The sequence below is a fragment of the Physeter macrocephalus genome, chromosome 19 (genome assembly GCF_002837175.3).
Source record: "Physeter macrocephalus isolate SW-GA chromosome 19, ASM283717v5, whole genome shotgun sequence".
NCBI lineage: Eukaryota > Metazoa > Chordata > Mammalia > Artiodactyla > Physeteridae > Physeter > Physeter macrocephalus.
Window position 1 is genome coordinate 35,492,859 of NC_041232.1, and position 27,787 is coordinate 35,520,645.

Below are 27,787 nucleotides of genomic sequence, written 5' to 3' on the forward strand. Positions count from 1 at the left end.
AAAATTTAAATAAAAAAAGAAAGAGAAAGGGAGAAGGGAGGGAGGGAGGGAGGAAGGAAGGAAGGAAGGAAGGAAGGAAGGAGAAAGAAAGAAAGAAAGAGGGAAAGAAAGAAAGAAAATAAAGTTATTAAAATAAAAAATAATTAACAATAAAAAAATTAAAAAGTAAAGTTTAAAAAAAGAAAGAAGAGAGCAACCAACCCAAAAAACAAATCCACCATTGATAACAAGTGCTAAAAACTACATTAAAAAACAAAACAATAAAAGAAAGAAAGAAAGAAACAAACAAAACCAGACAGACAGAACCCTAGGACAAATATTTTATTATTTATTTATTTTTAAAATAAATTTATTTATTTATTCATTTATTTTTGGCTGCGTTGGGTCTTCATTGCTGTGCAGGGGTTTTCTCTAGTTGTGGTGAGCAAGGGCTACTCCTCGTTGAAGTGCATGGGCTTCTCATTGCAGTGGCTTCTCCTATTGCAGAGCATGGGCTCTAGGTGCACGGGCTTCAGTAGTCGTGGCATGCAGGCTCAGTAGTTGTGGCTCGCGGGCCCTAGAGCGCAGGCTCAGTAGTTGTGGCGCATAGGCTTAGTTGCTCTGCGGCATCTGGTATCTTCCTGGATCGGGGATCGAACTTGTGTCCCCTGCACTGGCAGGTGGATTCTTAACCACTGCGCCATGAGGGAAGACCTAAATTATATTTTAAAATAATTTACTTAGGACAGGTTATACCAATAATTCAAAGATTTTTAGTGAGCTTCAACATCACCTTTTTTAACATCATGTATCAGTAGGAACATGACTGTTCATAGAACGTACCTGGAAATTTTTTAAATAAAATTTATCTGTGGGAATTCCCTGGTGGTCCAGTGGTTAGGACTCCATGCTTTCACTGCTGAGGGCCTGGTTTCAATCCCTGGTAGGGGAATTAAGATTCCACAAGCTGTGTGGTGTGGCCAAAAAAATAATAATAATAAATAAAATTAAATTAAATAAATTAAAGTAAAATAAAATAAAATTAAAAAGTTCTCCAAATCAGCTTGACTATTTGGAATGCATTTTGATTGGGATTTTCTTTGAAAATATGAAGTGTACTAATTTTTTCAATTATTTGATTATCTCAATTGCTTGCACTCGAAATAAACTGGAGTTTTATGCATTTTTCATTAAATAGGCAATTGGGAGAGGGAAAATGCATTCATAATGACTAAGAATTGGCATTTGTGTAAGATTAAAAACACAATCATTAATAAGTGGATTGTTCACTTCATTATTCATTTTCTCACTATTAAAGCCTAATGACTAGATTTTTCAAATTGAAGCATTCAGAAAGATTAAAAAAGTAAAAATACGTTTTGTATTTTTTCACAGTTAAGAGACAGCTATAGATATTTCATGAAGACATATTAGTTTTAAACTTCGTAAATTATATGGAAGAAAATGTCAGAGAAACGTGTTGGATGAATTTAGTAATAATAGTTAAAATTTATAATTTTAATGAATATTTATCAATATTTATTAAGCCCTTACTATGTGCCTTGTACATCTACAGAATTTTATTTGATTATCTTATTTTAATTATCATAACCCTCTGACATATCTTCATTGTATAGATAAAGCCATTGAGCCTCAGAATATGAATTAACTTATACATGTCAGGAAGCTAGTATATGACAGAAACATAATTTTGAACAAGGTCTCTGACTTCATAGTCTGTTAATCGGCATGTGTTTATATGTATTCGTGTGTGTGTTTGTCAATATACAAGTAAAGACTGTAATATTTTCACTTGTATTAAAAGAGGAAGTGGGCTTCCCTGGTGGCGCAGTGGTTGAGAGTCCGCCTGCCGATGCAGGGGACATGGGTTTGTGCCCCGGTCTGGGAGGATCCCACATGTCGCGGAGCGGCTGGGCCCATGAGCCATGGCCACTGAGCCTGCGTGTCCGGAGCCTGTGCTCCGCAACGAGAGAGGCCACAGCAGTGAGAGGCCCGCGTACTGCAAAAAAAAAAAAAAAAAAAAAAAGAGGAAGCTAGGAAAAAATTTTTTTCTCTAGTATCTAGTATAAGAGACCAAATAATTATATAATGTTTAAGGGTTTTCAAAAATATATGGTTATTCTAACAGGTGTGTAGTGGTATCTCATTATTGTTTTAATTTTCAACTCCTTAATGACATATGATGTTGAGCATCTTTTCATATGCTTATTTGCCATCTGTACATCTTCTTTGGTGAGTTGTCCATTAAGGTCTTTTGCCCATTTTAAAAAAATCAGATTGTTCATTTTCTTATTGTTGAGTTTTAAGAATTCTTTCTATATTTTGGATAACAGTCCTTTATCAGATATTTTACAAAATACTTGCAAATATTTTCTTTCATTCTGTGACATTGTCTTTCTCAGAGTAGAAGTTTTTAATTTTAATGAAGTCCAACTTATCAATTATTCATTTCAGGCATCATGCCTTTGGTGTCATCATATCTAAAAAGCCTTCACCATACCCAAGATCATGGGTTTTCTCCTATGTTATCTTCTAGGAGTTTTATAGTTTGCATTTTACACTTAGGTCTGTGATCCATTTTGAGTCAGTTTTCGTGAAGGGTGTAAGGTCTGTATCCACATTCATTTTTTTTGCATGTAGATGTCCAGTTGTTCCAGTACCACTTGTTGAAAGAACAATCATTGCTCCATTTTATTGCCTTTGCTTTTTTGTCAAAGATCAGTTGACTATATTTATGTGAGTCTATTTCTGGGCTCTCTATTCTGTTCCATTGATCTATTTGTCTATTCTTCCACCAATACTAAACTGCATTGATTATTTTAGCTTTACAGTAAGTCTTGATTAGTATTTTAGACCATTAACATTTAATGTAATTATTGTTATTTTAGGACTTGAATGTGCCATTTTTAAATTTTATGTTCATTCTTTCTTTTTTGCTTCTCTGTGTTCTTTTTCCTGTCTTCTAATGGGTTATTTGAACTGTTTTACAACTCCATTGTTATGTATCCATGGTGTGTTTGCATATATCATTTTGTATATTTTTTTAGGTATTACATTTTATATATGTAGAACTTATCACAGCTTACTGGTGTTGACAATTTATCGGTTTAAATAAAGTGTAGAAACCATGTTTCTATTTATATCCTTTTACCATCCCCTGTTTTTAATATAGATGTCTTAAATATTTCCTCTATATGCATTTAGAACAAGGTCAAGCAGTGAGGCACCATCCCAGGTGTGCCTGACCAAATCAAAGGAGCCTTTAAAAGAAGATGAAGCATCAGAGGCCACACTCCTGCTGGTCTGCGGCCTCTGGGGACTCTCTGAGACCCGAAAGTGGTCCCAGACCAACAGATAGCAAGAAAATGGGGGGCTTCCCTGGTGGCGCAGTGGTTGCGCGTCCGCCTGCCGATGCAGGGGAACCGGGTTCTCGCCCCAGTCTGGGAGGATCCCACGTGCCGCGGAGCGGCTGGGCCCGTGAGCCATGGCCGCTGAGCCTGCGCGTCCGGAGCCTGTGCTCCGCAACGGGAGAGGCCACAGCAGAGGGAGGCCCGCATACCACAAAAAAAAAAAAAAAAAAAAAAAAAAAGAAAATGGGGATCTCTGTCTTACAACTGCAAGAAAGTAAATTCTGCCAACAACCTGAATGATCTTGGAAGAGGACTCCAAGCCTCAGATGAGAATCATAGCCCCAGCCAATACCCTCACTTCATTTCAGCCTGGTGAGGCCCTAAGTAGAGGAACCAGCTAACCTGTACCTGGACTCCTGACCTACAACCACTGTGAGATAAATTTATTGTTGCTTTAAACTGCTGTTTGTGTGTGTGTTTGTTACACAGCAATAAAAAACTAATACACAGGGCTTCCCTGTTGGCTCAGTGGTTGAGAGTCCGCCTGCCGATGCAGGGGACACGGGTTTGTGCCCCGGTCCGGGAAGATCCCACATGTCGCGGAGCGGCTGGGCGCGTGAGCCATGGCCGCTGAGCCTGCACGTCCGGAGCCTGTGCTCCGCAATGGGAGAGGCCACAACAGTGAGAGGCCCGCGTACCGCAAAAAAAAAACAACTAATACACAGTTCCTGCTTTTGAGCTTTGTTAGGTGGAACTACAGCAGCTTTGAGTCTAGGGCTAATTTTGTCCCACTAGTGATGCAAAACCTTTCTGCGCAATCTCTGTGAATTATGAGGCTTTCCGCTCTGGCTATGGGAACAGAAACCATTTTCATCAATGGATTAACTCCAGAGATTATTCCTTTTAATCCTTTTGGTTGTTCTTTCTCCAGCCTCAGGTAGTTTCTTCACACGAATATCTTAATTAGCACTCAGCTGAAGACTCCAGAAGGAATCTCTTCAGGTTCAAGGAAAATGGAGCCTCCTGACACTCCCAGTTCCATCTCTCTGGTCGGGGAGACCAGTGAGCCCTGCTTGGGTTCCTTCTCTCTGAGCCATGGCCTGGAAACTCCAGGTAAGTTGGGACAGTCACAGGGCTCACCTTGTTTCCCATCTTGCATCCATCACTGTCCTTTGATACCTGTGTATAATATACTGAAAACATCATTTCATATATTTTGTCTGCTTTTTCAGTTGGTTCAGGTGAGAGGATAAATCTGCTTCTTGTTATGCCATCTTGTCTGGAAGCAGAATTACAGTGCCATACTCTGTACTTTTAAATCTTCTTGTCTTTGCTCATTGTGTCTCTCTTCTAGATTATCCACTTGGTGAGCTCCTTCTCATGTCCCAAAGACAGGTCAAATGTTATCTTCTCTATACAGCCTAATCCCAACCTCCAGGAAAAAGTAATCACCCCTCCCTTGTGCTCTCACTGTATCATATTTTTACTCTAAGATGCATCATATTATAACCCGATTGCTTGATCAGGTGTCTGATTTTCCTGTTGGAATGTGAAAGGAAATAGTTTTTATTCAGTGGACATTGCATATATCCCAACAAATCAGACCCATGTTAGGATTGGGACTACAATGATGCAAAGATATATTCCCTACTATTAAGGAGTTCACAATTTAGGGAGAGGGCATCTTTTTTGGCCAATAAGCAATCACAACTCCATAAGAGAACTGTAAGTACAAGATGCTATGTGTGTAGGAAGAAACATCACAAAACAGAGGAGTCTGTCAAAGCGTCACAGAAGTGTTATTCCTCCATCTGAAACTTGAGGTTTAAGTAGCAATCTGTAGGTAAAAGGCTAGTTCAAAAAAATTCTACGCTGAGTAAGCAATGGGTCAAAATACAGGGAGATGTAAAGAACATGGTGTGTTTGGGTAAGGGCAAATAGCTTTAGCATGGCTATTTCAAGGCTGTTTTCTTTCTTTATTTGCATTTGGAAATGTTCAGAAAGCATAAACCAAAGCCACTTTATCCCTCAGTATTTATTGAGTACCTATTGTATGCCATGCTCTGCTAGATTCTTGGGCTGTAATGATGAGCAAAAGGAGGTCCTATCCCTGCTCCAATGTAACTAATGGCCAACATCAATTGCTATATTGCCTAATACAGAATGTATATGTAGAGTAAAATAGCATCCAGTTGTCTTACTAAGGAAGGCCAAGTAAGTTCACCAAGCAGAAATTCCAGGTTGAATTTTTTTCAGCACACTATTAGTCCACTTCTCATCACTGGTAGCCTCAGCATCTGCCCTGTGCTCAGGGAATACAAACTCATGCTAATATTAGCTGCATCAGCACATAGGAATGAAGGGCAAAACGAAGGATGAAAAGAGGAAGGAAGGCAAGTCTGCTGCCCTCGGAGGCAAGTAAAGCATTTTTTTAACCTCCTGTTTTTGGGTTATCCATGCTACTCTTTTTATTGGTTCATTATATTTAGTTAAATACTGGCCTAGAGTAATATTGAACAGACTGTGTTTTACATCCCTGACTTTCTCTTCTATCTATAGAGACCTGTATTCATGGAAAGTGGGTTTCTCATGGGAAGTCATTTGCAATTTTGTTAAGCAACATGGTTTAGTTGATCTAAAATAAACAAATCTAGAAGAATAAGGCATTGAGGGGGTGGTTAGGGATGGGGAGTCTGCTGGGCCCTGTTACTAAAGAATTGTTGTTTTCTGAGCATTGCATGTGTGTTTCAAATAGATCTCAAGAAGAGTTTATAGATAATTTTTAAAAGGAGAGGGAGAAGAGTTTGATACTATCTGCCCTGATCTCACCAAGATGCTTTTTTTTTTTTTTTTTTTTTTTGGTGTAATGTATTCTTCCTCAAAAGGGCAGAATCCAGGCCTGATGCAGTGTGAGAGAAGGCGTTAGTCTGTTTCATAAACTGTCAGAGAGACTTAAAAAGTAGGCAATCTAATTGACTCATACATGGCTCACAGCCACATAAATGCTTGCAAAACTGTTTCTTGCACATTAGTAGTGACCACAGAGAAGCAGAAGTAAAATGGAAGCATGTGAGATGAGGACTCTTAGGAAATCTTTAACAGGACTTTGAAACTTTTGCTAAACCTTTGGTTCAACCTTGTGTAGAATTGTCCTTTGGAAAATTAAATGCATTTCGATGAGCATAACGTAAGCTAACATTCACATACTTTGCCTACAAAATAATACCTCTTTGGTGTTAAATTTCATTTTCTACAAATACATTGTCTTTCAGAAACAACTGCTGAAGAGAAATAATTTTTTTTTTCCAGGAAAAACTCTGGCTACATCGTTACTAGATTTGTAATCTCCTTTAAACATGTTACTAAAATAGAAGTTGACATAACTACTGAGTTTGCTGTTTACATTTAATTAAAGGCATTGCTTAAAGTAAAATATATTTGGGTGTTTAAGCTATTAACATACACACACAACTTTCTCTTTATTCACTTGTAACAAAGATTTTCTTTCGCTATCTTCAAGACTCTCTGCCTTATATTATTGGCTTTACCTGTGATTATTTCCTAGGTTCTCCTTATGCTCTGCCGAAACTTGCCTTATATCATCACTCAGTATCATTTGTTTTTCCTTGTCAATCATACTCCAAAAAACCCTCATCTGTTTGTGCTTTCCTTTTACTAATCAATTAAATGTAATCAGCTAAGGGACTTCCCTGGTGGTCCAGTGGCTAAGACTCCATGCTCCCAATGCTGGGGGATGAGGTTCAATCCCTGGTCAGGGAACTAGATCCCAGGGAACTAAGACCCGGTGCAGCCTAAATAAATAAATAAATATTTTTAAAATGTAATCAACTGAAATATAATACCATTGGTTTATAGTTTTAATCTCTAAATTGGTTGGTTGTTCCCCAACTTGGATGTAGGGAATTATTTCCTTCTGTGTAAGACTTCATTCTAAAAGCCTAAGTTGTCATAATGATCACAGCATAGTTATTCAACATGTTGTTATAAACAACTATCTCCCCAGTTACCAAAGACATTTTTCAGGCATCCACGTGAATTTTTAAACTAACTTTATAATTCATTTCATTACACTTTGTTAGTTTTTTAAAATTTTTATTTATTATTTTATTTTATTTATCTTTGGCGGCATTGGGTCTTTGTTGCTGTGCGCGCAACTTTCTCTAGTTGCGGCGAGCAGGGGCTACTCTCCGTTGCTGTGTGTGGGCTTCTCATTGTGGTGGCTTGTTTTGTTGTGGAGCACGGGCTCTAGGCATTCAGGCTTCAGTAGTTGTGGTGCATGGGCTCAGTAGTTGTGGCTCTCAGTCTCTAGAGTGCAGGATCAGTAGTTGTGGCACACGGGCTTAGTTGCTCTGTGGCATGTGGGATCTTCCTGGCCCAGGGATCAAACCAGTGTCCCCTGCATTGGAAGGCGGATTCTTTTTTTTTTTTTTTTGGTGGTATGCGGGCCTCTCACTGCTGTGGCCTATCCCGTTGCGGAGCACAGGCTCCGGACGCGCAGGCCCAGCGGCCATGGCTCACGGGCCCAGCCGCTCCGCGGCACGTGGGATCCTCCCAGAGCGGGGCGCGAACCCGGTTCCCCTGCATCGGCAGGCGGACGCGCAACCACCGCGCCACCAGGGAAGCCCTGGAAGGCGGATTCTTAACCACTGTGCCACCAGGGAAGTCCCTGTTAGTTTTTTAAAATATGAATTCACTAGAACTTTATGATATCATTTTGAGTCAAAATGAAAGATTGAATTTCTTTTAGAAACTAACAGCTAAGATTCATTATTTTTCTTTTGCCTTCTGGTTGATTTAGTTATGAAAAACTTTTAAACATTTTGCGTATGTGTGTATATGACCTACTAGACTATGACACTCACTAATAAAAGAGTTAAACCATTCTAAAGGAATAAAAGTTTTATTTAAGTATTTAATTTCTTTTTATGCAATCATTAAAATTATATATAAAGCATATATATATATATATATATATATATATATAGTTTCTGCCCTGACCTCAGGAAATTTGCCCTTTATGCTATCCCATAGCTAGTTCCAATAGTTTGAAATTTCCTATGCGTTTCATGAGACATTTTGGACATTTTCCAGATCAAAAATCTCAATCATTCTCACAGAATTTAGCGATTATAATTAAAATACGTGGGAAAAGAGAAGCTACCACATTTAAATTACTGCCACTATCCCGCCCTCTTTCTCCTAGCCTTTGTGGCTTCAAACAAAGAGGCAGAGGTCAAATGAAGTTTGGGGAAAATACTACACTTCTTAACCCAAAGAAAGTCTACGGGGCAGAGCCATAGTCATGGCTTTAGCCATGGTCACCATATTTTTGATCCTTCCTTTAGGAGAGCGAACAAATAAAGAAACTTATGTCCAGACCATCTAGATGAAGAGTAGATGTGAATAAATTTAACTCCTACATTACTGACATTTTAGCTTCCAAACCACTGGCTTCTTGGCAGAATGATTTGGTTTCTCATCCACTTCCAAGTTTACATAGATGGGCCTAGCTTTACTCTGGAACAGAAAGGCTGTCACTTAAGTTCTGTGGGTGAGCCCTTTACCTGTGTTGACAGAACTCCACAGGGCAGGCCAGGCAAATGAATGTGCTTGTTGCTAGGACACCAGGCTGTTTCCAAGGCAGCAGGCCATTGCTGTTTGCTATTCTCCTAACTGCTAGCACTACACCTGTTCCTTAAGAAATATGCTTGTTTTCCTTCATTATAAAGCAAACGCTTAGTGGGAAATAACATAGGTGCATGGCTGCAACTTCTCTGTAGTTTTCCAGAAGGAATGTAATACACCAAATATAATTTGATTTGTGGAAGAGGAATTCATGTATTTATATAACACCTAAGTCTACATATGTAATTAAATGTTTGTATGATTGTTTGAGTCATTGTTATATGTATTTTTAGCCCACCATGTGCCACCAAGGGGGTAAGGCAACAAGGCATATTCTGAGGCCACCCCACATTTGCCCCATATGTGCTCATGGGGTGACTATCTTTTCATGAATTTTTCAAAGACAACCCATGATGGCTTCCTATGGAACTCACCATTTTCCTCCTCCTACTAGCATCGTTGTCACCAAAATTGCCATCTTGCTGTCTATGACTGCTAACCAGGGCTGGGACCATGGTGTCAAGGCACAAAATTTAAGGAAGCCCTCACTTTTGGGGACATGCATGTGCCCTGTTGCCAACACCTGCCCAAAGGTGGTAAATACCTGAGTCAAGGGTACTGAGATCTGTGTCAAGAGCAAGTCTCCTGTTACTGATGAAATCTCGAATTCCAAGGGTTCTTAATCTGTCAGCGCAGTTTTAATCCCTCCTTCATTGTCTCCCCAGTACCCTAATACTAAAGATAAGTCTGTGGGAACCAGGCTAGAGGACAACTTAATTGACAGACACTGCCTTACTGAGAACCATCCTCGTGCCACAACCCTGTCCAAGCAGGATCCTTGGTGTCCAAGCACGGGCTCTAGGCACGCAGGCTTCAGTAGCTGTGGCACATGGGCTCAGTAGTTGTGGCTCGAGGGCTCTAGAGCGCAGGCTCAGTAGTTGTGGCACACGGGTTTAGTTGCTCCACAGCGTGTGGGATCTTCCTGGACCAGGGCTCAAACCTGTGTCCCCTGCATTGACAGGCAGATTCTTAACCACTGCACCACCAGGGAAGTCCCTGTTTTCTCTCTTGTTGTGTAAGTTCTTACATAATATCCATGATTTTGCCTCTTGACCTGTGAAGCCTAAAATATTTGCTATCTGGATCTTTACAGAAAAAGTTTGCTGACCTATGCCTTAAGCACATCAGAGTAATTCAAATCCTTTAGCTTGAGGCTCAAGAACTTGCATGACCTTCCCTCAGCCTCTTTACAGTCTTACCCTGGATCCCAATCTGTACTTTCACTGACCTATTTATTGTTCTATATTTTCCAGCTTGTTTTCTTTGTGACATTCTCTTTCCCTGGAATGTCCATCGCCTTCTATCTCTTGATATTAAAGTCCTCCCTGTTCTATGAGATCTTCCAAGATTTCCATTGTTTGATTATATATTCTCCTTATCTGTTCTCTCTTACACAATATAATCAGCCCTCAGCTAATTAGGGTAATAAGACTATATGTGTGTTGGTGGCAAGAGTGGAGGTGGAAATAATACAGGCTGTCATAGTCAAAATATGGTTAGAAGTGGATTTAATGTAAACTTATTTGGCTACGGTTACATCTCGTGTACAGAGAGCACATTTATTACTTAGTTTTCCAGCAGCCATTCACTCAACTTCTAATCACAGTCTGATTTCCAGCCTCAGGTCACATGATCTGAGAAGAACTCTACCCTCAGTCTAAGGTAAAGTACATGACCTTGGCTTAAGCCAATCAGAGCATTACACTTCCTTTGCCAAAGTGGTCAGGGTGGACATATGACCTCAGCTGATCCAGAGTGAATCTTGGGACTTTCGCTTGGAATACATGGAAATATGAAGTGGAAATATACAGCCCCAGGCAACCATCTTGCAACTAGGATGGGAGACTCTTCTGAGAATGAAGTCAGAAAAAAGAAGCAGAGCCAGAATTGGAGAGAGAAAAATCAGGAAGCTGATAACATTTTTTGGTGTTCTATATCCAGCCACATCTGAAAGTAGACCTTAAGTTTAGCTAGCCGTCTAAGTCCCTTTTTAAAAAAAAATTTATATATAGATATAATTTTTTTTTTTTTGGCATGTGGGATCTTAGTTCCCTGACCAGGGATCAAACCTGTGCCCCCTGCAATGGAAGCACGGAGTCTTAACCACTGGACAACCAAGCAGAGCTGTTCTAATATGGCCAAAGTACAATTTAAAAAATTTCTATAGGTGGCCAAAATAATTCAGCTTTAGGTATGTGGTTTTCCAGAGGTCTGGTGTCACCCAAGGTTAGATTGTGGAGATGCAGGAGGACTCGGAGAACTTCACACCTTTCAGGAAATCCTTGATACGGATCATTTCTCTCCACCTAGTTTTTAAATTTTTTTATATTTTTTTAAAATTTTGGGCCACGCTGTGCGGCACGCGGGATCTTAGTTCCCAGACCAGGGATCAAACCTGTGCCCCCTGCAATGGAAGCACGGAGTCTTAACCACTGGACAACCAAGGAAGTCCTCTAAGTCCCTTTTATGATTAACCAGTTTGGGTGGGGATTTCTGTCACTAGGAACCATAAAATCCTGATAAAAGAACACATTTATTGGTCTGTAAATATCATTCAAAAATATCGCAAGAATACAAATGCAGTTGTCTGGATGAGAGCATACCGTTAAGTACATCATACAGGATGTTGGCTGCGGTACTCAGCACTTCCACTCTTCTATTGCTGCCATTCTCTTCTCCACTAAGCAAACTTACAGTCTCATGCAAGAGGTTACAAAATAAATTCATTTAAAAAAATCTAAAAACAAACTAATTATTTGACACCCATTCCAAGATAACATTTATCTACGTGTGAACTGGAAAGGGTTGGGTTGCTGATAGGTTCACATAATGTGGCAAATATTGTAGTTTATAACAATATGTAGAGGTTTTCACTGATTCATCATTATTTTTATGCTTCTTAAGTATAGATATACACATATATTGTGTGTGTATATGTATTTACCATGTTTGATCTCAAAACTGGATCAATCCACTGCTGATTTATTGAGAATTAATTCTATTGTATGGAACTGGCCATAGGTAGGTGGCACATGGGAATAAAAAAAAAAAACCCTTAAAACTAGAACTTGTTTTTCTAGTCATAATGGAATAATAGAAACTAGATTTACCGCAGCTCACAGGCCACAACACGGGGAGGAGGAAGACAAGCAAGCCCAGTAGTGTCACTGGGTTGAGGAGCCAGAGCTGAGAGCTTGAGGACAAAGCAACTGAAATTAATGGGGGAATCTTAAGAGAAGAGAGAGCCTCACAGAGAGAGGCCATTGCCCTCAGAGGTTTGCAGAGAAGCCCCTCCTGAGTTTTAGGCTGAGTGTGAGGAAACTACCGAGGCCGAGGAAAGAGCCACAGGAAAGGGGAAGCAGGAAAAGTCCCTAGAGGATTATCCATCCAGAGCTAAGAATAGTTCATGTTCCCACCAGCGCTGGGTCAAGTCCCAACAAGGGCACTGTCTCAGTAGTGAGGTCAAATTAGCCCTAGACTCAAGGCTGTTCCGACAAAGCAGATCAATGAGCTTCTAAGGCCTGGGGTAGAAGCGGGACATTTACTGCAGATGGGCACGCAAGGACATTTTTTGGAGTGATGGTAATGTTCGAAAACTGGATTGTGGTGATGATTGCACAATCATATAAATTTACTAAAAATCATTCAAATGTGCATGATGAGTGGGTGCGTTTTTATCACAAATACATTATATCTCAATAAAGCTAGTAACAAATAACCAACACCCCCCCCACACACACACACACTCTGTAGACACCCCTATATCACTGTAGTCATCTTCGAGTATCTTTTTAAATTTTTGCTATTATTTGGGTATGTGAGTGTGTCTCTTACGTTTGACTGTTAAGTTCATCAAACATAAGGACTGCATTTTACACACCTTTGTAATTTTACCAGTGCTTAGCTGGGTTCCTGAACATAAAAAGTGTTCAGTAAAAATTTGTTGAGAATTTTATGACATATTTCTTGCTTCCTGGATCTCTACCTTTGGCTCTTCCTTGCTAGCCCAACTTTATTGCATTTCATATTCTACCACCACAGATACTAGAAATATAAAGCTATTATTATTATTTGCCCATGAATACATTTTTTTTCACTGTTCTAGTATAAAGGCCTGTTAGAGGTCAATGGGCAGCAGGGTCTGAAGAAGCAGACAAATTGAGTGACAGTGACTGATTTGTGTTTCTTATTGCATCAAAAGTAATTTATGCTGTGCAAAAAAGGGGAGGAGAAAAGAGGATGGTGGTTTTCTAAAACCTCCTGTCATATTTACTCAAACTATTCCTTCCCCTTTTCCATAGGATATTTTCACTACAAAAGGAGAAAAATGTAAGGGGATTTATGGCGTGGAAAAGTGAAAAAATAATTTCCAGAAAACAGAAAGTCTACAGAAGAACACACCTTGTCCCAATTAGATATCTAAACAAACAAAGAAACTCACAAAAACCACTTCAAATATAGTATTGCTCTGAATCAAAATTCTTGGGGAAAAAATAAAACAAAGAAAATCTGAGTGTTCTATGTAAACTAAATTTAAAAAATAAGGCATAATTGTAAGCAAAAGTCCTTTGAAACTGATGGAATTAGTGCTGCCACCATAAACAAACAAATCTTGTCCTGAAGTAGTAAACAGATGAATCTTGTATGCTAACATTGTTTAAAATTTATGTAGAATACCAATCACCTATCTTGAATATCATAGTCGTAAATTCTTTGACAGTCATCTTTCTCTTCTGCTTTAACTTAGAACAACTGCTGATACATCACTCTTTTCTTCCCCTCTTCCCCCCATCCAAGGATAAACAAACTCACCTTATTAAGAGTTATCAGGACTTTGAGAATGTTGTCATGTAATAAAGCTGGAGAGAAGAATTGAAAGGAAGGTTGATAAAAGAAATTTTGAAGATCTATTTCATGGAAATCGACACAAATGGATTAATCCTTAGCAGTGTTACCTATTGGACCCATGTGTACCAGGAATCTTGCTCCCAATATCTCTGTATTAGTGTCCTCAGTATTCAGACTCAGCACATTTATTACCAATCCCTTACCACGTAGCAGAATAAACATGGCTGACATCGGACTCCTTTGCCTTATTCTATCCTGTGCATTTCTGGTCTTCTTTCTCCCTTGTGTTTTTTTAAGGGAAGAATCCATGGTAAAGTTCCTAAAGTTTTGGCAGGATCCAGATTGAAATTAGGAAAATAAAATGGGATAACTGGGACTATTCTAGTCTGTTTTAATAAAGTTAGTTTGAATTATATTTTCTTTGTTTTCCTTATGAGGACTGAATCAACTTTCCTATTATTTACAAGGACTTTACGCTACGGACTGAGGCTTAAAATTTTGAGATTAAAAATATGCTATAATTCACTTTCACATAAATTTGCCTTTATGCTGTCTTTTTTGCCATCTCTCTCGCTCCATAGAATTATTAAGTAAATAAAGTTCTGCTATTAATTTTGCATAATATACATATCAAAACATTGAGGAAAGAGGTAAAGGTATCAGTTAAGAAAAACTAGAACCCAGGTTTAAAATAAAATTGTTGCTTTGTTGCTTTCAATGTACGTAGCAACTTGGCCTCTTTGTTCAAATACAGTTGTATTTTTTTAAAATAAATTTATTTATTTTTTGGCTGTATTGGGTCTTCGTTGCTGCGCGCGGGCTTTCTCTAGTTGCTGTGAGCTGGGGGGGGTACTCTTCCTTGTGGTGCACGGGCTTCTCATTGTGGTGGCTTCTCTTGCTGCAGAGCATGGGCTCTAGGTATGTGGGCTACAGCAGTTGCAGCACGTGGGCTCAGTAGTTGTGGCTCGCAGGCTCTAGAGCACAGGCACAGTAGTTGTGGCGCACAGGCTTAGTTGCTCCACGGCATGTGGGATCTTCCTGGACCAGGGCATGAACCCGTGTCCCCTGCATTGGCAGGTGGATTCTTAACCACTGTGCCACCAGGGAAGTCCCAGTTGTATATTTTGATATCTCATGTCAACGATCCAATAAACTGCAATCATGGAATTCTTTGGCACATCCACGGTCAGACTATATCCTCATCTGACTCTATAGCTAGGAATCATCTTATATACAGATTGGAAACCCTCCTTCATGGTGTGTTTAAGGGGTTCCAGGGAATGTAGCCCTTTTTGAGTACCTTGCCCTTGTGTTGGTTGATGCCTGAAATCCCACTAAATTAAAAGTAAGTAGTGGTAGTAGTAAGAAGGAGCAGTAGTAATAGTAGTAGTGAGCACATATTAAGCAACTACTGTGTGCTAGACTCTGATCAGCAAACTTCATCTTTTTTTTTTTTTTTTTTTTTTTTTTTGCGGTACGCGGGCCTCACTGCCGTGGCCTCTCCCGTTGCGGAGCACAGGCTCCGGACGCGCAGGCTCAGCGGCCATGGCCCACGGGCCCAGCCGCTCCGCGGTACGTGGGATCTTCCCGGACCGGGGCACGAACCCGCGTCCCCTGCATCGGCAGGCGGACTCGCAACCACTGCGCCACCAGGGAAGCCCTGGTGTATGTTTTTTATACGTTATATAATTTAACGTAGAATTTTTGCCAGGCAGGAATGATTTATCCCCAATTTACAGACAAGGAAAATTAAGCTCAGCAACATTAAATAATTTGCTCTAGCTTACTCAGCCTGTGGGGGACAAAACAGGGATTTCAACACGTGTGGGGCACTCCAGTCTCTTTCCATTAGCCCATATAGCCTTTCCATGGTTTACTGTCTTTCTACAGTCCAAAGATACAAGCAGGTAGCCCACAGATGAATGCAACTGTCCGGTGTGTTATGTTTAGCCCTCAAACGGTGGAAGTCCGAAATTTTTTAAACTGGGGGTTTTCTCACAAAAATCTGAACTGTAAATGAAATGTCAGAATATGGGGGAAATACTGGAGCCCACAAACCCACTTAGCAACAGTGTGTGGGAGCTGGGTGCCCCCTTTGCGAGAGGCCAGTGATCTTCTTTGTCCGGGTCCCACCTCCCTGCTTTCCTTAAATGCTACGCCCTTTGCTCATTTACATCACCTGCCCAGCCCCTGTGACATGTGATTCAATTACACTTGCTTTCGCTGAGGCTTTGATCTCCGTAATTACCTCTGGGAAGAAACGGATTGCAGCCATGTTAGCCATGTGTATTTCGCTGGGAATATATCTGATATATTCCTGAGAACAGAAAGGAAGAGACTGTTGGAATGAACAGGGGAAGGGGAGGGGACGAGGACTAAGGGAAGGGGAGATACTTGATGTCATATAGAGACTGTGTCCTTCACGAATCTGCCTGGAGCTGTTTTTGCGAGGAGCAACATTTCTCCCCTGGAGGACGGCTGTAACTTCTCGCCGGTGAGCGCCCAGGCACAGCGCCCCTGACGCAGCCACGGCTCCAACTCCCCGCTATTTTCTGTTCTTCACATTAGTAATAATCTTGAAATATTACCCCAGTGATAATGCCTTACATTTATAAAATCACTCTACCATTTGAAAGCACTTTCACTTTCTTACCTCAGTTAATTTGGTTGTCACAACTCTGGAGGTAGGCAGGTAGATGTTATTACTCCCATATTTCAGACGAGGAAAACAAGTCTCAGAGAGTGAAGTAACTCGTCTAAGATAACACAGCGAGTAAATGACGGAGCCAGGACTAGAATGAACCTCCTGACTCGGAGCCCTGCTGCCCTTTGCATTTACCGTGCTGCCTGCCCCGCCTCCTCCCCAGCACAATAATGACCATTTACTCTCCTAAAAATATTCGCCTGATAGGGATTAATTATACCTATGATATTCCCTTGACCTGGGTTTCCAAAATTTTATACTACCTTTTCCCTAACACATAATTTTTAAAACCTCAGCCATGAGACACTTTTCTCAGGGCTGTACTACTTTTCTCGAGTCATCATCCAAAGGATGAAAAGCATTTGTGTTAAATGAAAAGCATTTGTGTTAAGTTTTGAGGATGCTTGGCTACACACCCTCAATAAGATTTGGCCAGATTATTTCTGGCCTTACAAAAATTGTGCAAGTTAAATTTACTGCTTAGAAGTTGGAGGTCTGTTTTTCTTTTTGTTGTAAAGCTTGTCTGTCTTTCCCAGTAAGATTTTTAGATGCATTCACATGGAGAAGAGGGAACTATATTGGCAACACAGCATATTATGCCAAAGTGCATCTGAATACAAGCCACATGAAAGCAGTTTAATTTCCTTCTGGGTCTTGTATGGGAGAGCAAGTCCATATAATTTGCTCTTTGGGGCTTTGATTCCATTCCACATGACAGCCTCATCAACACACTAGAAAAATGATCTGAGCTGTGTTATCATGGGGGAGGGGTGGCTCAGGCATTAGTAATCAAAGCATATGAGATTATGTTAGAAGGAAAGAAAACAGATTTTTCACAGAACATTAGGTGCCTCGAGTATGTAATAAAGCTATTAAGATAATGTTAGAGTATATTACCAGGAATTCTATTTTAATTCCTTCAGTTTGAGAATTTATAATTTAGGAGGAATAGGGAGAAACTTAAAAGTATGGAGGAAAAAAAAGTAAAGACTAAAAAAATAGCATTTAGAAAGAGGCTGAGGAGATGGAATGTTAGGGAAGAGCAAAAGGCAACTGAGATGAATTCAGAATAAATGAAGAGTCACTATGATTAGGAGTCCTCTCCACAAAAGATTCCTAACTTGAGATATTTGGTCTGTGAGCTTTGTGACAGTAGAAGTGACTGATTATGTCACATTAAAATAATATTTAAACATAGCTTTAGAAATCATGCTGCTAAGTACTAGTCACTGATCAGACTTAGGGGCTGCTACCAGTGATACATGGGGGAAGATTGCTTCTCAGACTCTAAAGGAACAGTAAATTTACTTATTATGCTTTGACTCATAAGGAAATCCACCTCTAATTTTACTAAGAGATCTGCTTTTTATATCTGAAAAATAAGGTATGTGGCCACATTAAAATTTCTTCCATATAACTGGAGAAGATCAAGAATCCTCCATTTCAGCCCACTGGACTTAAAATCACTTCTATCTTTAAAATTCCTCAAGGCTAGCTGCATTCTGTATACAATATCTCAGCCACCATCATCTCCTCATTTTCTTTCCATTGTCTTTCTTGACTCAGTGGCTGCATTCTCACCCATGTTGGTGGTAATAACAATGTACCAGGGTCCAAAAGAACATTTTGAAATACCAGCATCGCATGAACTACTTATTTGACAGGTGTGAATGATAAATAGTAAAGGCAATAAGCAGTAACTGCATGTGAATCTATGGCTTGTCCCTGACACAGAAGTCACAAACTTATTGGGACAGGAATTGTTTGAGGTCAAGGTAGTTACTATTGAAGTGCCAGACATGCTTTTAATAACAACAAAACTTATTTATGGAATTTTTTTAAGAATTAGATCTTTTTTAAAATAAAGACTTAATCTTGTAGTTTGGAAGTGTAAAGTAGTATCTATCAACAGGCATGGTTTTGTCAATAATAAAGTATTTTTTTTAACTTGCAATACCTGGTTAAAAAAAACCAAACTCTTGGGAGAGGAAAAGTAAAGTTTGGTCAGCCCAACATTAGACTGATACTTTCACATTATGAGTAACAGTGATAGAGTAGTATCATGGCGGGAATAAAATTTAGCATCATCAAGAATTCAATTTTACATGTAGGAAAGCAAACTCTAACTTTTAAGTTTCAAAGGCTTTAATTCCTATATCCTTCAGGATTTGTGCACAAAGGCACCTGTTGGCATGTTCTCGGGGGACTATTATCCTGCTAAACTTTGTGATACCCAGTTTACTCATTCTTCAAGATCCAAATCAAAGAAAATATGTAAGTACAGGAATATTCCTCTTAGTATTACCTACCTTAATAGAAAGTTGGAAATCCAACTAACTGTCCTACAGTAGAGGTCTAATAAAATGAGAGATAATATTTACTTATTCTGGAATACTATATGGATATCTTCACTATTTTTGATAGTTAATGATACGGAAAACTGCTCATGACATAATGTTGATTCAAAAGAATAGACAACAAAACTATATATACAATATTAACTCAATTCACTCACCTATACAAAAGAAATTACTGCAGAATAACAGTGGCTTTCACTGGGTGGTGGGGTATTAAGTGATTTTTATTTTCTTTTAGAGACTTTTCTGTAACTTAAAATTTCTCTATAATGTATTTGTAACTTTCAAAAAAAAAAAGCCAGTAAGCAATATTATAACTTTTTAAAGATCCAGCTCAGATGTTTCCTGAGGCCTTCACCAACAGGTGTTAATTATTGCCCTTCCATGTTCACTTATTAACACTCAGTATGTATCACCTCTAACCATTCTCCATTTGGATCCAGACTGATCTTCCTAAAAATTAAATCTTATGACCCAGCAATTCCACTCCTAGGTATACACCTAAGAGAAATGAAAACATAATGACCATTCAAAAACTTGTACACAAATGTTCATAGCAGCATTTTTTCACAATTACCAAAATGTGAACACAACCCAAATATCCATTAACTGATGAACAGATAAATAAAATGCGGTATAGCTTACAAAGGGTAGTAGGCAAACCATTGTACGTCTACATCTTAATCCCCAGAATCTGTGAATATATTATATTAAATGGCAAATGGGGAATCAAGGTAGCAGATAGAATTAAGATAGCTAATCAGCTGACCTTAAAATAGGGAGATTATTCTGGATTATCTATGTGGCCCCAGTGTAATCACAAGGATCCTTAAAAGTGGAAGATGGAAGCAGAAGAAAACATTGGAGTTATGCAATGTGAGAAGGACTCAGCCTGCTGTCACTGGCTTTGAAGAAGGAGGAAGGGAACTACTAGCCAAGGAATGCAGGCAGCCTCTAGAAGCTGAAAAAGGCAAGGAAACTGATTTTCCTTCAAAGCTTCCAGAAAGGAATGCATCCCTGACAGCACCTTGATTTTAGCCCAGTGACACCAACACCAGACTTCTGACCTACAGAACTGTAAGATAATAAATTTGCATTAAGTGAACATGTTTGTGATAAATTGTTACAGCAGCAATAGAAAATGAAATCAGTGGAATATTGTTCAACAATAAAAAGAAATGAATACTGATACATGCTGCAACATGGATAAACTTTGAAAACATTATGCTAAGTGAATAAATCTAGTCACAAAAGCCCACATATGGCATGATTACATTTATATGAAATATCAGGATAGGCAAACCTATAGATACAGAAAAACTAGTGATTGCTTACACCTGTGGGGTGGGATGGTGGAGTGGGATGTGATTTGTTAATGGGTAAAGAGTTTCCTTTTGGAGTGATGAAATGTTCTAAAATTGTGGTGATGGTAGCAAAATTCAGTGAATATACTAAAAACTGTATGGTATATGAATTACATCTCAATAAAGTACATATATACATACATATAGGTATGAATATATATATGAATGTACAAATATATATATATGAATATATATACATATATGTATGTACCTATTCTGTGATGAAAAATCTTCAAAGGTTTGGATAAAATACAAACCCTTAGGGCTTCCCTGGTGGCGCAGTGGTTAAGAATCTGCCTGCCAATGCAGGGGACATGGGTTCGTGTCCTGGTCCGGGAAGATACCACATGCTGCGGAGCAACTGAGCCTGTGTGCCACAACTACTGAGCCTGTGCTCTAGAGCCCGTGCTCCGCAACAAGAGGAGCCACCGCAATGAGAAGCCCGCGCACCGCAGCGAAGAGTAGCCCCTGCTCACGGCAACTAGCGAAAGCCCGCGCACAGCAACGAAGACCCAATGCAGCCAAAAAAAAAAAACCCTTAGAACAGCACACACAGCCCTTCATTACCTGGCTTCTATTCATCCCAGCTGTATCTCTTTCCACTTTCTATTATACTATGTACCTAAAGATCCATACATACTAAATGAATTGCAGTTTTCCTCATGTTTGTACCTTTGCAAAAGTTGCTTTTCTGTCTAGAACATCCTTATCCCTCTTCTTCCTCTTCCTCTTGTTAGTTTTGCAGAACTCAGTTTAACTTTCACCTATGAGAAGCTTTTCCTGCATTATCTCACAAGGTTAGGTTACGCACCCTTGGGTAAATTCTTCTGTATTTGTCTGTCTCCTTTATTAGACTATAAGCTCTTAAAGTCTTATGTCTTATTATTAATAGCTAGTATAGGGTCTGGCATATGCTGGCAGTAAATTCATTCAAAAATATTTACTGATTAATTAATATCTCAATGATAGTACGCCTTGTGTTATAAATTGTCTTTATCTTCATCTCTTCAATACGTTGTGAGCTTCTTACCCTTATTCATCTTTGTATTCCTCAGGCAACACAATCACAAGTATATAATAGATATTCTGTAATAGAATGAATGAATGGAAGTTATACATAGTCATTTCTTAGGCACCTTAACAAATTTATCACATGTGACTCTCCAGAAAACAGTTAAGCTGTGGCTATTGTACTTTCTTCCTTTTTCAGAACACTGACATTTTAATGGCTTTCTGAAAGCCCCAAAACATATTTTAAAAAATGACAGCATATGCTGCAAGTGTGATTTTAAAATATAATAGAAATACATCAATAATTTAGTTTAATTCAAAAAGAAAAATTTTATTCTGCAGAGAAATACAATTTGTAAAGTAAATAGGCTCAAGTTGGTTAAAACTCACACATATTTAAAGTAATTTAACAATTGAACATCCTTGCCCAACAGACATTAATTCAAAACAATCTGTCTTTGTTTGTAGGATATGATCAAATCCCCAGCAGCAAGTAGAATTTGCTGGTCCATTATACTAACACAAAGGCTGTTAGAATGTGCCTGCCTGGTGAGTATTAAGCATGGACATTCAGGGGTCAGGTGGAACAGTGTTTTATAAATGCAGTCTTTATTACAGAAGCAATAACAAATACTTTCACAGAAATAATCTCCATAGTCATCATATCACAGAGAGTTCATATAATTCAAATCTGAATGGCCACATTTGAAAAATAAAATGTATTTTCTATATAAGATAATAATAAAATGTTAATTTTGAAAGCACTGCAAGTGACAGTTGATTCAGGAACACTTATGGAAATAATCATATATCCATTTACAGATGAGGAAAACAGGGCACAGAAATGCTAAGTAACTTGCTCAAGGTCACATCAGTAAAAAGTGGCAAAGTCCAAGCTGGTACCAAAGTGTTCCGGCTTTAAATCCAAGGTTCTTCCCACTGCACTGTGCTGCCTGCATCTTTCCAAGATGTGCTTTGGAGATCCAAAGTCATATGAATTGAAGAGACTATAATACCTCATGTCTATTGATTTAAAGTCCAGTGACCATCTAACTTAATGTTGAGAGGTGCCAGAGTAAATGGGCAGTCCCCAAATTTGGTTTCACAGACATTTCTTCCTGACCTCATGGACTGAATCAGGCCTTTTCTCCTCCTTGGTTGGCAATGACACTGCTCCCAGACACTCAGAAGTGAGCAATAGGGGCTTAAAGGGAGTGACTTGATCTTGAAGAAAGTTGTCCCTCTTGGCTTTTTAGCCTGGCTAAATTCATACCAGCTTTCATAGTACATATGTTAATTTACTGAGTACTTACTGTGACCAGTCATTGTACTAAGGGCTTTACACAATTTATCTCATTTTGCTTTATTCCTGCAATAATTCAGGGAAACACATACCATTCTTACGATCTCATTTTACAGACGAGGAAACTACAACTTAAGGGAGGTTAAGTAATTTGCTCCAGATCATGAGGTACCAAGAGGCTGTTCTGTGATGAACTCCCATCTCCATGCCTTCAATCACTGGATCTAGCAATTAAGACCTCCACAAAGGTTTTGTATGGTTTCAGACTAATAGCTTACAAAACAAATAACAAAAGTAAAATATACATTTTGGACCTAAAAAAAGTCTCTAAGATTTAACATGATAACAGAATATCACTCAGCAATAAAAAAGAATGGACTACTTATAGATGCAAGAACACAAATGAATCTAAGAACATTATGCTAAGTGAAAGAAACCAGATTCAGAAGACCCCATATTGTATGATTGTATTTATATGACATTCTGGAAAAGATAAAACTATAAGGAAACAAAAGAAAAAAAAAGCCCATCAGCAGCTACTCAGGATTAGGGAGGGAGGGAGGGGTTAACTACAAAAGAGAACAGGGAACTTTTGGGGGTGATAAAAATATTCTGTAAACATTTGCCAAAAATCTTATGTGCACCTAAAAAGGTGAATTTACGGTGCACAAATTATAACTCAGTAAAACCAACGTTAACCAATAAATGAATAAATACTGTCTCTAATGCAGTTTTCAAATCTCCTCTAGTGAGACATAACCCATCAGAGAGTTGTGGACTCAGTTTTGGGGTAGTGACTGGTATTTTATAAAAGTGAAATAGAATAGAAAATATCAGAGCCATTGCACAAGGTAAAGGGAAAATTGTTAATGGAACATTTGCTTCAGGAAATTAATGTATCAGGAAAATAGAAACCATTGTCAAAATAGAGGGAATTTAATACAGGAAACAGGCTACACAAATGATGAAAAAGTTGAGAAGCAAAACAGGGCAAGGTGAGGCAACTCAGAGATCAGCAGGGGCAGAGACCATAATACACAGGGACCAGGGACCAGGGACCCAGGGAGGGGGCAGTGTTTCTGGATCCTGGAGCTGGGATTATCCAGCAGAAGCTGAAATCAGAAGGTGCCTATTTGGCTGGAGCTGGAACCAGGAAACTCAGCCTCTGTCAAAGATGCACTACAGGCAGAGGAAGATGGGGAAAATCTTTCTAGCTTTTCCATTCCTCCCACCCTCCAGCGTCATAGCAGGGCTGCCAATGGGTAGCACTCAGCCAGAAGTCAGTACATAACCTGGGAGCCTCGGAAACATAGCCTGTCGGGATCAGCATCCCTGTGACACGGCAGAGGAAGAGCAAGAGACAGATTTGACAGCAAACAGGCCAGGGACTGGCACAGATGTGAAATAAAAGGAATTTCTGACTGAAGGTCAGATTTTTAAAAGTTTAAAAGCTATTGCTTTAGAAGGCAAAGATATTCTCCAATTTATGCTATTCTTTCTATATAAAAGAATACAATAAAGAATAAAATCGCAATTTTGACCATTAGAAGATGCCAAACGTTTCCATTTTGATATGTTTGAAAAAGGCAGTTTGAACTAAAGAAGTCGAATTGGGAGACTAATCTATTTTTCTCATTAGTTTTGGAGTAGTCATACAAAGGTCTCTTAGTAGAAAAGAGAAATCTAGCAGATGAAAGTGAGGGTTAGGCTAGAGAAAACAGCGGAAATGAAGTATACAAGTGACAAATATGTAAGCAAAGGAACCAAGTGTTCCTCTTTGATAATGTGCAAGGAAAATAATTACAGTTAAAAACCGGTAAGCTGGGTACCAAACTGCCTCTGTCAGCAGTTATTGGTGTGACTCCTTTATAAAATTGCCTGGATTCACAAAGAACAGTGGCCAAATTTCATCAACACCACCTTACTCCTGACTCTGATGATGATTCACTCCCTCTAGTTCCAAAGCTTTGACCTTATATTATTTGGGGTTTCTGATCCCAAGAAATGGCTCTCAAGGCTCCCTCATTGAGTCAAATCTAATGCTTGATCCCTTGTGCTTAAAAACATGCAGTGCTTAATTTTTGACTTCTTCACCTATACCAATTGTGCAGGAACACTGTACTTCAATCTGCTTCTTTTATATCTTGGCTCCTTCAATCAGTCAATCAGTCAACCAATCAATTATTCAGTTGTTTTAAAATATGATTTTGGTAATATTGTTTTAAACTCAACTGTATTATTATCAAGAGTTCTTTTTAAAGGCAGTGAATATTTGTGGGATGAACGGATGATGAATGGATGATTGGATTGGGTGAGTGCATGGATGGATGGATGGATGGATGGATGAAGGCAGTGTGAGTCTCTGTTCTAAGTCTCTTTAAAGAACATACATTTATCCCCCCTTTCTGTACAAACACTAGCATCTTAATTGGTGAAAACCATTTATCTCAGAACATAATTATGTAAAAATAAAATAGTTTCAAAGTTTAGGAAGCCAGGAGTATAAAATAAGAACTCCATGTAATAATAAATGTATTGTATAACATGCTAGGAAACACCTCCCTCAAGGATTTTATTTGCCCTCTTTTCTTTTTTCTTTTTTTGGCTGTGTAGCTTGTGGGATCTTAGTTCCCCAACAAGGGATTGAACCCGGGCCCATGGCAGTGAAAGTGCCAAGTCCTAACCACTGGACTGCCAGGGAACTCCCTTATGTTTCCCCTCAGTGGGATGTTTGGGGACAGTCAAACATGTGCCCAGAGATATTTCAATGTTTGAATGGGGCTGAAGAGTCCTATAGAAAAGGAGTTGAACTCTCTTTACAATTGGATGTGTTTGATGGACTCAGGGGTGGAGGGAGAAATATCCCAGGAGCCAGATCATGAAGAAGGTAAAAGCCCCAGAGGAATCCTCATGAGTGTTGAAGAAGTCTGCTGGGTGGGCCAGGCTGTACATCAATCTACTCAGTCCTTCAACTGATTGGATGAGGTCCACTCCTATTATGGAGGGCAACCTGCTTTACTTCAAGTCCACTGATTTAAATGTTAATCTCATCCAAAACACCCTCACAGAAACACCCAGAATAACGTTTGATCAAATATCCTGTTTGGGTATCTGACCCAGCCAAGTTGACAAAATAAAATTAGTCATCACATGTGCCTTGGTGCAGGCCTATTTTTACCCACTGTGCTGTGCTCTCAATGGACTCTTTTAATCTACAGACTCAGATGCTTCAGTTCTGAGAAATTTTATTGAATCTTTTCTTTGAATACTTTCTTATACATTTTCCTTGTTCTGTATTTCTGGAAGGCCTATTATTAGGATTTTAAAACTTCTATTGGGCCTCCAATATTTCTATCTGCTTTTCCTATTTTCCTCTGCTAGTCTTTCAGCTTGTTTTCTCAATGATTTCCTTAATTTTTTCTTTCAACTTTTTACTGGAGTGTTAATTTTTTCTATCATATTTTTAGTTTCAAGAGATTTTTTTCCATTGAGAGGCCTCTCCCCTTTTTAAAGCAGTATTCTGTTCTTCTTTTATGTGGCAATACCTTCTTTCTTTTTTTTTTAGCTGATCTTTTCTGCTATTTTTTTTTAACATCTTTATTGGAATATAATTGCTTTACAATGGTGTGTTAGTTTCTGCTGTAATACATTTTCCTTGTTCTGTATTTCTGGAAGGCCTATTATTAGGATTTTAAAACTTCTATTGGGCCTCCAATATTTCTATCTGCTTTTCCTATTTTCCTCTGCTAGTCTTTCAGCTTGTTTTCTCAATGATTTCCTTAATTTTTTCTTTCAACTTTTTACTGGAGTGTTAATTTTTTCTATCATATTTTTAGTTTCAAGAGATTTTTTTCCATTGAGAGGCCTCTCCCCTTTTTAAAGCAGTATTCTGTTCTTCTTTTATGTGGCAATACCTTCTTTCTTTTTTTTTTAGCTGATCTTTTCTGCTATTTTTTTTTAACATCTTTATTGGAATATAATTGCTTTACAATGGTGTGTTAGTTTCTGCTGTATAACAAAGTGAATCAACTATATGTATACATATATCCCCATATGCCCTCCCGCTGGCGTCTCCCTCCGCCTCCTTATCCCACCCCTCTAGTGGGACACAAAGCACCAAGCTGATCTCCCAGTGCTCTGCAGCTGCTTCCCACTAGCTATCGATTTTACACTGGTAGTGTATATATGTCAATGCAACTCTCTCACTTCTTCCCAGCTTACCCTTCCCCGTCCCTGTGTCCGCAAGTCCATTCTCTAAGTCTACATCTTTATTCCTGTCCTGCCCCTAGGTTCTTCAGAACCTTTTTTTTTTTTTTTTAGATTCCATATATATGTGTTAGCATACAGTATTTATTTTTCTCTTTCTGACTTACTTCACTCTGTAGGACAGTCTCTAGGTCCATCCACCTCACTGCAAATAACTCAATTTCGTTTCTTTTTATGGCTGAGTAATATTCCATTGTATATATGTACTACATCTTCTTTATCCATTCATCTGTTGATGGACACTTAGGTTGCTTCCATGTCCTGGCTATCGTAAATAGTGCTGCAATGAATATTGTGGTACAGGACTCCCTTTTGAATTACGGTTTTCTCAGGGTATCAGTAGTGGGATTGCTGGGTCATATGGTAGTTCTATTTTTAGTTTTTTAAGGAACCTCCGTACTGTTCTCCATAGTGGCTGTATCAATTTACTTTCCCACCAGCAGAGCAAGAGGGTTCACTTTTCTGCACACCCTCTCTAGCACTTATTGTTTGTAGATTTTTTGATGATGGCCATTCTGACCTATGTGAGGTGATATCTCATTGTAGTTTTCTTTTTTTTTTAACATCTTTATTGGAGTATAATTACTTTACAATGGTGTGTTAGTTTCTGCTTTATAACAAAGTGAATCAGTTATACATATACATATGTTTCCATATCTCTTCCCTCTTGCGTCTCCCTCCCTCCACCCCTCTAGGTGGTCACAAAGTACTGAGCTGATCTCCCTGTGCTATGCGGCTGCTTCCCACTAGCTATCTATTTTACATTTGGTAGTGTATATATGTCCATGCCACTCTCTCACTTTGTCACAGCTTACCCTTCCCCATCCCCATATCCTCAAGTCCATTCTCTAGTAGGTCTGTGTCTTTATTCCTGTCTT

The 27,787-nt window shown here is 39.0% G+C and overlaps 1 protein-coding gene across 11 annotated transcripts in view; it reads right to left on the reverse strand.

Moving 5' to 3' along the window:
• LOC102977306 (proteolipid protein 2-like) overlaps window positions 1–27,787 on the reverse strand; it is a 130,473-nt gene that overhangs the window by 13,535 nt on the left and 89,151 nt on the right. For 6 of the 11 annotated variants that reach the window (XR_008616041.1, XM_055080773.1, XM_055080768.1 and 3 more), the window contains 2 exons: window positions 21,360–21,415; window positions 13,869–13,915 (listed from right to left, as the gene is read on the reverse strand). The exons of 1 other annotated variant lie outside the window; for it this stretch is intronic. The gene's annotated coding sequence lies outside the window, so the exon portion shown is untranslated. Of the gene's footprint in view, window positions 1–342; window positions 694–13,868; window positions 13,916–16,557; window positions 16,659–21,359; window positions 21,416–27,787 lie in introns of those variants that run through there. 4 more of the 11 variants (XR_008616042.1, XM_055080775.1, XR_008616043.1 and 1 more) reach the window with 4 other exon arrangements.